Source organism: Equus asinus, chromosome 12 (assembly GCF_041296235.1).
Source record: "Equus asinus isolate D_3611 breed Donkey chromosome 12, EquAss-T2T_v2, whole genome shotgun sequence".
NCBI classification, from domain to species: Eukaryota; Metazoa; Chordata; class Mammalia; order Perissodactyla; family Equidae; genus Equus; species Equus asinus.
In genome coordinates, this window is record NC_091801.1 from 7,096,480 (window position 1) to 7,108,040 (window position 11,561).

Consider the following 11,561-nt stretch of genomic DNA (forward strand, 5'->3'; position numbering starts at 1 on the left):
GAGAGGAGGGAAGGCGAAAGGGGTGATTAGGGACACAGGTGTGACGATGGATTATAATTAGTTTTGGGGTAGTGAACATGATGTAATCTATACAGAATTCTAAATATATTACGATGTACATCTGAAAGTTATATAATGTTATAATCCAATGTTACTGCAATAAAAAATAAAATAAATAAAATAATAATAAGTTGTAGCTTGCTGTGCGCTTCCCTTCTGTCGTCCACAAGCCTTCAGTGGATGTCTCCTACACTGAAGTGGCCGTTCATCTCAGCTTGCCTGGGACCGCCCCTTTGTGTCTGATGTCCTGGTGTCATTACTAACAGTCCCTGCTTCACTCTCAAAATTGTCCCATTTGGACAATACATCATATCAACTCTCTACTTACACACACAACCTTGTACTCGTGGAGTTGTAGAGATTTAGAGACAAGAATGTAAAAAGAAGCTCCAACTTCCCTGTGCCATCTCCCCAGCAGCCTTGCACAAGAGTTGGGGGAAGGGGAGGCAGAGCCGGCAGCAGAAGAACCCAGCAACATGGTGGACCAGTTCCCATGTGGCTAACCCGGACAGAAGCGAGACCAAACCTCTCTTCCCCAAGGAAACCAGAGGAGGGTGAAAGAGGGGACAGCGAGGAGGGGGGAGAGAGCTAGTTACAAAAAAGGGAAGAGAAATAAAGTTTTTCTGGCATTTTCAAGCAGTCAAGAAAAGTTGGGCAAATTAAATGCCTTTCCACTTCCCAGTGCTTCATAAAATTCAGTATTACTCTGCAGAACTCTCTACTGCGGTTAAACCCGTAACAACACCTGTAAAATTCTTCAAGGCACAATTAAAGTTTAAAATAAAGTTATCTAAGATTTCCACAGGGAGAAAATAAAACTAGACTAGCACATGCAAAGTAAAGTAAAACCAAAAAGTCCTATAGCCTGAGCTTTAACTATAATACATTAGCATTAGTTTCGAACTTTAGATCCAACATGGGGTGTTTGCTCGCGTGTTTTTTCCTTTTGTGTGCGTGTGGTGAGAACACTTAAGATCTATTCTCTTAGCAAAGGTCAAGTATACAATACAGTACCAGCTCCCCATTTCCCCTCCCCGCCAGCCCCTGGTAACCACCATTCTACTCTCTTCCTCTGAGTTCACCTTTGTGGTTTTTTTTAATTTCCGCATATAAGTGACATCATACAGTATTTGTCTCTCTCTGTCTGGCTTATCTCGCTTAGCATAATGTCCTCCAGTTTCATCCATATTGTCACAAACGGTACAATTTTCTTCATTCTCATGGCTAAATAATATTCCATTGTATATATATATATATATATATATATACACTGTGCCTTCATCCTCCGACAGGCACTTAGGCTGTGTCCACGTCTTGGCTACTGTGAATCATGCCGCAGTGAACCTGGGGTGCAGGCTTCTCTTCAAGCTACTGATTTCATCTCCTTCAGATATATACTCAGAAGTGGACTTGCTGAGTCCTATGGTAGCTCTATTTTTAATTTTTTGAGGAACCTTCATCCTGTTTCTCATAGTGGCCGTACCAATTGACATTCCCACCAACAGTGTCCAAGGGTTCCCTTTTCTCCACACTCTTGCTAAGACTTGTTAGCACTTGTCTTTTTGATAGTAGCCATCCTAACAGATGTGAGGTGACATCTCATTGTGGTTTTCATTTGCATTTCCCTGATGATTAGTGATGTTGAGCACCTTTCCACATACCTGTTAGCCATTTGAATATCTTCTTTGGAAAAATGTCTATACAGGCCCTTTGCCCATTTAAAAATCAGATTTTTTTTTTTTTTTTTTTTTGCTTCTTGTGTGTTATAAATAAAACCGCTTCCAAATGCCACATCCAAAAATCAACACAGGACTTTAAGGGATGTCTCACTTAGCAGATTCACAAATGAGAACTAGACATTTTTACTACATTAGTCTTGAACCCACTATACCTATGAAATATTTGAAAAATAATTTGCCTTAATTTACTTCCAGACATACACAGGATGCAGTTCTGCCCTTTTTTATGACCCAAGCAGATAAATGCCTAGAATACACTTCACCTAAATATCACTGAGGTGATGGCTGCAGCAAGCAGAATGTGGGGCGATTAAGAAGCAAGGCTCTGGAGTCAGACTTCAGGGTCTGGATCCCAGTTCCACCCACTTAGTTTTCTCCCCTGTAAAGTGGGGATACTTTTAGCAGTCACCTCATAGAGCTGTTATGAGGAGTCAGTTAGATAATCCACTCAAGGCACTTGGCACAGTTCCTGGTGAATAATACGTGCTCAACAAGTGCCAACTGATGATGATGAGGAGAAGGATGAGGATGATAACTAGTGACTAATTGGTAGAGAGAAAGAGAGGAAAATCTGAGAATGTGAATATAACCTTGAAAAGAAGTAACAAAGGCATACTTTGAAAAATGGGTCCTAACTGAGAGTCACTTTCTCTAGTCTAAGATGACATCAACCTTGTCGGTCATTCATTCTACTGTTACCGTTTCCGCACAGAGGGACAACATTCTTCCGAAGAGTCTTCTAACAGAACACAAAGTCCTTGAGGGAAGGGACATATTGACACATATTTGTTTCTTGGCAACTAAGCGAGTACTTGACATATGGGAGGTAATCGATAAATATTTATTGACAGCAGTTATGTAACAAGTATTGACTGAGCATCTGCCATGTGACTGTGCTGGATGCTAGGGACGTATACCTGGCTCACTGTTGGGTTCAGCGGGGGAAAAGTTGATCGCACAAAGCCAGAATAATCTCTTTCACAGGCAGGAAGAGAACAAATTGGTTTTTTGCCTGCCACTTACATATAAATAAATTCAATGTTTACTTCCTGCAGTGTCCACTCTTTGTGGCCTTCGGCTCAGCGTGGGGAATTTACAGAGCCCCGGAAGCCTCACATGGGGCTGGCTTCCCCAGGGGTACAGAGCAGGAAGCAGCACGCCAGTAGGGATGCTCCCAGCGGGGGAGGGGCTGGTTTGAAGGGTGTATGTCACAGGCCAAGATGAGAGCCTGAGAACACATAGGCGGATACAGAAGCCTCCCTGGCTAGAAGCCCCACACATCAGGACCATTTCTACTATAACAGTCCCAGAGCCGCAGCTTCAGGTCCCAGTGAGAGGAGGGGGCAGTTACATCACTGCACTCAGGAAGCCCAAAGCTGTGCCTTCTCGCCAGGTGGTGATATTCATTCAGGGACCTCCCAGTCCATATGCAACTTGCTGATCATAGGTCATTCTTAGCATAAGCAGTGTTGCCTGGTAACACAGCCAGCGTTCACGTCTATCTGGTTTCCAGACAAACGGAGCTGGAAAGTTAACCCAAGGTCATTTTTTTCATAAAGAAGGAGAAAATATTTTGTTAACCTTTTACTCATACATCCCCATTCTTAACCTCTCTTAGCTCTCAAAATCTTATCAGCAATCACCATGAAAGGTCTCTGATGCACCCTAAACTCAGTATATACAAGACCCATGTAATTCTCTTCTCTCTCCCTCCCTGGACACCTTACGGTCCCTGTTTGGATTAACACGATCGTCACCCACCCAGTCATCCCCTGCATGGCATTCTCCCAATGGTTTTCCATTCCAAATTCCTGAGCATGACAATCAAGGCTCAGAATCTAGACATGGTCTGCCTCCAGCTCTTCCACATGCCCTCTACCCTTTAGACACAGACTCTTTGTCATTCTCCCACATGCCACCATTAGAAAAGACCTACGGCCTTCGTTCAGAACTGGAATATCCTTCCACTGGCAGTAACCGGTCAACCAAGATCTTCAAACTCTTGAAAAACCAACTCGAGCATCGCTTCTGCAAAACCACAAATTCATCCCCAGTACAAACTTACTGCTCCCTCTGTCTTCTCCTATAGCACATTCAAGGCCTCCCTTGCAGCCCTGCCTAGTGGCTGTAGTCCACACGGACTACTGCAGGGAAGAAATCAAGCCCTATCCACCTTGTCTCCCCAGAGCCATGGGCGCATCTCTGCACACGGAACACCCTCCAAGCCTGCTGGCTTGAGTAGCATCAAAGCTGCACCTTAAGAAACCGGTCGAACTTTTGAAGGCCAATAAGGAGAAAAAGGCCCAAAGGCAAGAAAGTAGGGGCACATTTGGTAAACAGTCCAGTTGGCTGACACATGGGTCCTTGGAAGGAAACAGACATCTCAGATTCACTATGACCTTGCCCAGCCTCACAGACTTAGCCTGTATTCAGTAGAAAATGGTTGTAACTCACTGTTAAAACCATGCAAGGACTTGGAGAAAAATTTGAGAGGTTACACCACAATCAAGTCTCCAGGTACGATTATTTCTAAACGATAAAATACACAGATCTTCTGGAAACAAAAAATGGTTTCTTAAATCGAGGCTATAAAAGTTTAACAAAGGATTTAGTGTAAAAAGTACCAAGATTTCTTGTTGTGATTTCAACTATCCCAATACGCAATCTTTAAAATGAAGGACTGGGGGCCCAAGTCCTTCTGATCAAGGCCCAAGGAGAAACAAAATGAAGGACCATCATCAGCGCGCTACAGCATGGACCCACTAGACTGTATGAATGTCCTCTTCAGCTTCTGAGGAGCCATTCACACCCTGTCATCACAGAGCATCGGTCGTAATGATGAGATTAGGAACATCTGCTGATTCAAAAGCACAGCTCACTGGTGAATGACGAAGGGAGCTGATACAACCCACAGACCAAAATAATGCAAGGCTTTTGCAGTCAATTTCAAGTATTAGAGGCTATGGAAAATATTACACAAGATGACCCAAGGTGCTCTTTCCAGTTCTTGTCTTTTGAAAATGAACAAAATAAATCCCTCAATATGATCATAACCCTTCCTTCTTCCTTGTCCCAGCTCGTCAGGAGCAGACTGACATTCTAGGCAATCAATCCTAGAATGGTTATTAAACACCTAGCATGTTGACAGTGCTCTCTCTGACACTACAAAGCAAAGGGGAAAAGAAAAATAATGAAGTTTTTGTCATAGAGAAATAAGACTGGAAGCAATAAGATATGGAAGATGTCCAAGATGAGTTGAACAAAAAAAAAAAAGCAAGTTACAGACTAGCATCTGTATAAATAGCATGCTCCTATTTATATAAAAATGTATATGGTATACACTTTATGCCTGTTAAAATGGCTATAATCACTAAGACTAAAAATAAAAAATGTTGCAGAGGGTGTGGAGAAAAGGGGACCCTCACACACTGCTGGTGGGAATGCAAACTGGTGCAGCCACTGTGGAAAACAGTAGGAGATTCCTCAAAAAACTAAAAATAGACCTGTCATATGACCCAGCTATCCCACTACTGGGTATCTACCTAAACAATTTGAAATCAACAATCCAAAGTAACATATGCACCCCTATGTTCATTGCAGCACTATTCACAATAGCCAAGACATGGAAGCAACCCAAGTGCCCACTGACCGATGATTGGATAAAGAAGATGTGGTATATATACACAATGGAATACTACTCAGCCAGAAAAAAAGACAAATTCATCCCATTTGCAATAACATGGAAGGACCTAGAGGGAATTACGCTAAGCAAAATAAGCCAGTCTGAGAAAGACAAACACCAGATAATTTCACTCATATGCTGAATATAAACAAGTACTGGGACAAAGAAAACAGTTCAGTGGTTACCAGGGGAAGGGGGTGGGTGGTGGGCACAGGGGGTGAAAGGGAGCACTTACGTGGTGACAGTCAAGAAATAATGCACAACTGAAATTTCACATTGATGTAAACTATTATGAACTCAATAAAAAAATGTATATGGTATATACATATGTCCAATAAAAAAATGTATATGGTATATACATATGTCCATATAGGCATATTTCTGCATGAAAATTTTCTAAATGATATACGAAAAATCATTGCTGGTAGTTATCTCTGGAGAGTGGGTCTGGTGTGTGGCGTGAGAAAGACGTTTTTAATCATGTAGCATCTCATACAGTTTGTTTACCACGTGTATGTGCTTCCTTGTTTTAAATTGTAAATACAACAAACAAAAGCTAAGCAACACCACAAGTCAGAAAATCATTGCATAGCAAGTGAATAGAAGACAAACAAATACTGACCAATATCTGTGAGCCGAGTGTACCTCCCACCGCCTCCCAATCACTCTCGCCCCTTGGGCATGGCGAGGATGTTTCTAGCCCCTGGAAACCAGCCTGCAACCTCTCCTCCTGCTGTTCTGCCACCTCAGTCAAACCCACAGTTGGCCCTGACTTCGAGCTTTTTCTAGCATATGGAATGCAGCCAAATTTGACTGGTTTCCCAGGAAGGGTAAATAGTGCGTTGGAGATCAAGTTAAAACAACCAAACTCCTTTTTAGCAAGCCAATGGGATCAATCCAGGGCTTGTAAAGTACTACCTAAATTGTTTCTAGTTCCTTTGATTGCTTTTTTCATCTTGAAAACTATAAAACAAACACACCCTTTCCAACTTAGGACATGCTGCTTTAAGAACTATCTACCCGACATACGAACCAAGCCTGCATAGCTTCCTTGCCTCCATTGTGCTGATGGAAGCAAGAGGAGTACCGTCTGCTAATTATCATTGTTAATAAAACACATTCAACTTCTATGAGATGTGTAAATTACAGTGAACGTATATTTCTATCAAACGCTTATCAAATGCTGCCCTCTAGTGGACTATCCGGTAAAACCTTCCGCTAAAAATAGATTTTAATTAAGGCTGAAGATGTGTTTTTGAGAGAACGTTAGAAATAGATGCACCTCTTCTGAAATTAAATATTCACCATCCAACAATAATTTCAATGACCTCTGCCTTTCATGAAATGTTGACATTGTCTTCATTTCCTTAAATATTTTAAATATTTACCCTGCTGGAACACTTTTACCTTAACACACAAATAGAGTCTGTTTTCCAAGGCAGACCTGAGTTGACTTCAGAAACATCCCAACAAAATGTATACTATTTCATAAAACTTACTTCCAGAAATAGGTAGATATGCACAATAATTTTAAAAATCATTCATCAGCAACCCTGTTCTGAGTCTTAAAATTGTTAAAGCAGAGCTTAAAAGAGGGGTAACTTCTATAATGTAAGAGCATTTTAGCAAGAAAGCACATAGGGTTGGTGTCCTTGTTCTGAACACACTGGCAGTCCCTTGGGAACTTCTCCGGCCTTTCTGCCTCATCGCCTGGAAGTCATTGATCACGTCGTTTAATATAACTCGGGATCCAAAAACACACACACACACACACACACACACGCGCTGCCAAGTTTTCTAAGCTTTAAAAATTATTCTTTTCCAGCCGGGTCATACTTTGTATTTATAGTGTACTTTTTTTCCCCCTAAGAAGCCCAGAATGCTTTGCCCAGACCTCCACAGAGTGATTCTTAATCCTATTACTTACATGCAAGGGATGGGGAAGAGAAACAACAGGGACAGCAGCATCCTTTTCAGCGCCTGGGGCAGTACCCCTGCGTCTGATTCCAACCCGCATTCCCCGGCCTCATCCATCACAGGGCCTTGACATCAAGCCATCCAAAGACGGGAAGAAAAATACGTTTAAAATCGCAGAGTCTGCGCCTTTCACAGCAGGCCCTATTCCACCTACCTTTCTGAGCTGCGGTGCCCGGCGCCCTGTGGCCGGGAACAGCTTTGTTCAACGACCCGACGAGATGCCTGTCGCTTGGGCGGCTCGCTCAGGTGAGGGGGGGGGGGATAATAAGGTCACCCGGGGAGCGGCAACGGTGCTTGCCCTCCGCGTAAGCCGGCCTTCTGGATCCCCCTTAGGAGGTGTGGTCACGGTGAGAACACAGCTGAGCTCAGCGAGTTCCCAAAGGTCACCTTTACAACCTTACACCCAGCCCAGCCACCAGGGCAGAGCGTCACACTCCAAATTCAGCGTTATCTACCCTTTCTCAGCCAACTGTCCCCGTCCTCCTTATGGTGCATATTTAAAACGACGAAAGCATAAGTAAATACCGCAGTAGAACACCCTCTTTGAAAAGCTTGATTTTAATATCCAAGTAGAGGTAACTCGGAGAGAATTAAAATTCCTCTAGGAGAGATTAGTCAGGGGACCCTCCTCAGGCCACCAGCCACTCTCCCCAAGTTCAACCCTCCCCCAGTGTCAGCCATAAGTGCCTGTTATTGTCACCTGTTATAAAACTCTCTCTCTCTCAACTTACAATTATCACCCCTTTCATCTTCCCTCAGGTTTCCCCTTTGATCCTGAGTTATGTGTGGCTTATCCCCCTGTGGAGACTCCTTAGCTGAAAGTTTTACCACACTTTCTTAAACTTTCCTATGTATTTTATCTGTTCCTTCCCATGCTCCCTTTTCCATACTGGGAGAAACACATCCAGGGTGGAAATCCCGCATTTGAGCCAAGTTTATTTTTTACACACTAATGATTGTGAGAGGACAGCGTGGCCTTTTAATAAAATTAATGGATAAAGAAATACCTCACTTTGCTTAACCAGAAAAGGAGAGGAAGAAGAGAGGAAGGAGGGGGGAGAGGAGAGGAAGAGAGACAGGGCAAGAAGGAGAGAGAACCTGTCTTCATCTCTTCATCAGGCCACACAAAGATAAAAACAAGACCCCGGCTTCTTCCTACATAACTTGCAGGACCCAGCACAAAATGAAAGTGAGGAACACTTTCTTCCGACGTTGTTAAGACTTTCAAGTGAGCATGATGCCAAGTACCGGGCCCTTCTGAGCACAGGGCTGTGTGTGACTACACCACTCGAGTGACACACCCATGAAGCCAGCCCGATTTCCTACTATAAATCAAAACAGCAGTCTTACTGTGGTTACTACTATTTTGGTTTTTTCCCCCCCACAATGTTTAGCCCCTGCTGGGGTGATCGACTTGTCCTGGCTGGCCAAGACTATCAGAGGTTCAACACAGAAAATCCCACCTCCCGGGCACATAGTCAGTCCCTGGCAAAACAGGACCATTTTTCACCACCTTCTTCTCTGCGGACTTGTTCTACTGACAGAGCTGTCCTCTGATTTCCTACTGGTCTTAATTTCTTCCTCTCAGAACCAGCCGCAATCTTAGGCCAGTCCTCATCTCTGTGGTGGGGTGTGAAGCCATTCCAAAGCCATTCAGATTTATTCCCCCTATTTTTTATGTCCTTGGAGAGAAGGCTGCTGAATTGTGATTCTGGCTGCTCAGACATGTCAGAAGTAAGCTGTAAAGCCCTCATATGTGGCAGCACCTGTTGGAACTCCCTATAATGCTGGAAAGAAAACTGCGTTTCAGGATCTGGTGGTTGTACAATTGTAGCCTCTTTTTTTTAAGGTGATGCTTCAAGGTTGTAGGAAGTATTATGTCTCTTAAGACAATCACACATTATAGGGCCGGCCCTGTGGCTGAGTGATTAAGTTTGCGCACTCAGCTTAGGCGGCCCAGGGTTCAGATCCTGGACGCGGACATGGCAGCACTCATTAGGCCATGTTGAGGCAGCGTCCCACATGCCACAGCTAGAAGGACCCACAACTAGAATATACAACTATGTACTGGAGGGGTTTGGGGAGAAAAAAGCAGGAAGAGGAACAAAAAAAGATTGTCAACCGTTGTTAGCTCAGGTGCTAATCTTTAAAAAAAAAAAAAGACAATCACACATTATATAATGTGTGCCCATGAAGTAAAGTATTTTTTTAATTCATTAAAAGTAACAACAAAAAAAAATACCCATGTAAAAACTGTCATTTTGTTCCAAAGAGACGATCTAAACCACAAATTGAACTTCACAGGCCCGTCTACAGTTAAATGTGAGCTGAACGTTCACCAAGCACCTTGTTGGGCCAGGAGACATCTGATGAATATACTGCCCTAGCCTTATCCTCCCTGGAATTGTTTAAAGTGTAATATTTAGATGTTCCTGGTATGTACTAAAGTGAGGATTAGTCAACTCTCTCCTTAAGAAGGTACTCAACCCTGCTTGAGTCTTCTGTCATTTGCTAGTATGGATTACACTCCCCGGGATATTGGATGTGCCAAAACTATTTCATAATTTCTCCTCACGTGGCTGACGTTGCTCACTTCAGTTAATGCTCCTGCATGTTCTTCACTGAGAAAATAGAACCCATCGGACAGGAGCTCCCACAGCCTCCTCAAAGCAAGTGGACCTCCGTACCTCTATCTGTGCCCGACCTTGCTGGCCTCCTTCCTGTAAGCCACGACACAGTGCCCTGGTCCTATCGGAGTCCAGCCCTCCCCAATTCTCTGCAGTCCATCCCCTGTCGTCTCCTCAAGGACTTGTTTTCCATAGCCAAGCTACTTTTAAATATTCTTTCTCTTTTATAGTTTACTTCCAACTAAAAAGTCATAGCCTAGAGCGATGGTTCTCAAAGTATGATCCCTAGACCGTCAGGATCAGCATCACCTGGGATCTGGTAGAAAGAAAAATACTTGATTCTTAGCCCAGACATACTGATTCAGAAACTCTGGGGGAGTGAGGTCAGCATCACAGTAGAGTGAGTTATTGCCCCTTTGTCTCTTCCCTCTAAGTTACAACCAATCAGACATCCATTGACCAGCAAAGGACTCCCTATACAGCCCAACAGAATGCCTAAGATCCATGCACCTGTACATCTGAAGGTGGGTGGACTGGACCTTCCGGAAGCAGTGTAACTAGGGGAGCAGTCCCCTCACCCTCCCTCAGCAATGGCGATCCAAGGCACGTGTGCCTGCAAACAGAGGCTGCAGGGGCAGATACAACAGGCTCAGCTTAGCCTCTACCCACCCCCACCCCCAGTGGATCTGGCATGTGTGCCCGTGAAGAGGCTGCAGGGGCAGACACGGCACCTGTGGATTAGCCCCTGCAACTCCATAGCAGTGGCGGGCAGTGCACACACCCTGAGAATTCAGGACACAGAGCAGAGCCGGTGACCCAGATCCCTTCCCCTCCCCCGGCAATGGCCCAGTCTTTCCAATAGTGGAGACAATATACAAAACTCAGATTTTTCCAGCTGGTGTGGGAAGTCCTGACCTAAGTTTTCAAAACACACTGGCTCATGCCAGAGACCAGAGGCTACAGAGTGAGCAGGAATGACAATCTCTCCCTGCTTAGTGGTGGCAGGTGGGACCTGCGACCAGAGGCTTCAAGGATCACAGCAGAACTGATGACCCAGACCTCAGTGGTGGCACACCTGACACTGGCTCTACCTGCGACAGGAGCCACATACAAGTCTCCAGATCCCCCGGCCCCTGGCAGCAGCAGTGAAACCCATGAACCCAGCACCCCTGACAGCAGTGCAGTCAGCACTCCCAAACAACCCAGGAACAGCAGCTCAGGTGTGCACAGGGCAGCAGCACCTGAGCCCATGGAGAGCCTGTGGAGAGCTCACAGGGAGCCAGTGGGGAAACATGAGTCCCAGGCAACCCCGGAAGCAGCAGAAGTGCTTGCAGCCTGGAGACGCCAGTGGTAACATCTGAGACTGCAGCAACGTTGTGAGCAGCAGGGCACCAGCAACCTCAGAGGTACAAGGAAGGCACTGCCTGTGCCTCTAGCAGAAGCAATGGAGAGTGGAGAGTGCAGGCTCTCAAATAC

The 11,561-nt window shown here is 44.6% G+C and overlaps 1 long non-coding RNA gene across 1 annotated transcript in view; it reads right to left on the reverse strand.

The window, feature by feature from the left end:
• Positions 1–7,787, reverse strand: part of LOC139039875 (uncharacterized) — a 139,419-nt gene extending 131,632 nt beyond the window's left edge. Inside the window, exon 1 of the long non-coding RNA XR_011493100.1 lies at positions 7,613–7,787. This is a non-coding gene — a long non-coding RNA (uncharacterized lncRNA). The remainder of the gene's footprint in view (positions 1–7,612) is intronic.
• Between the last annotated feature and the right edge of the window lie 3,774 nt (positions 7,788–11,561).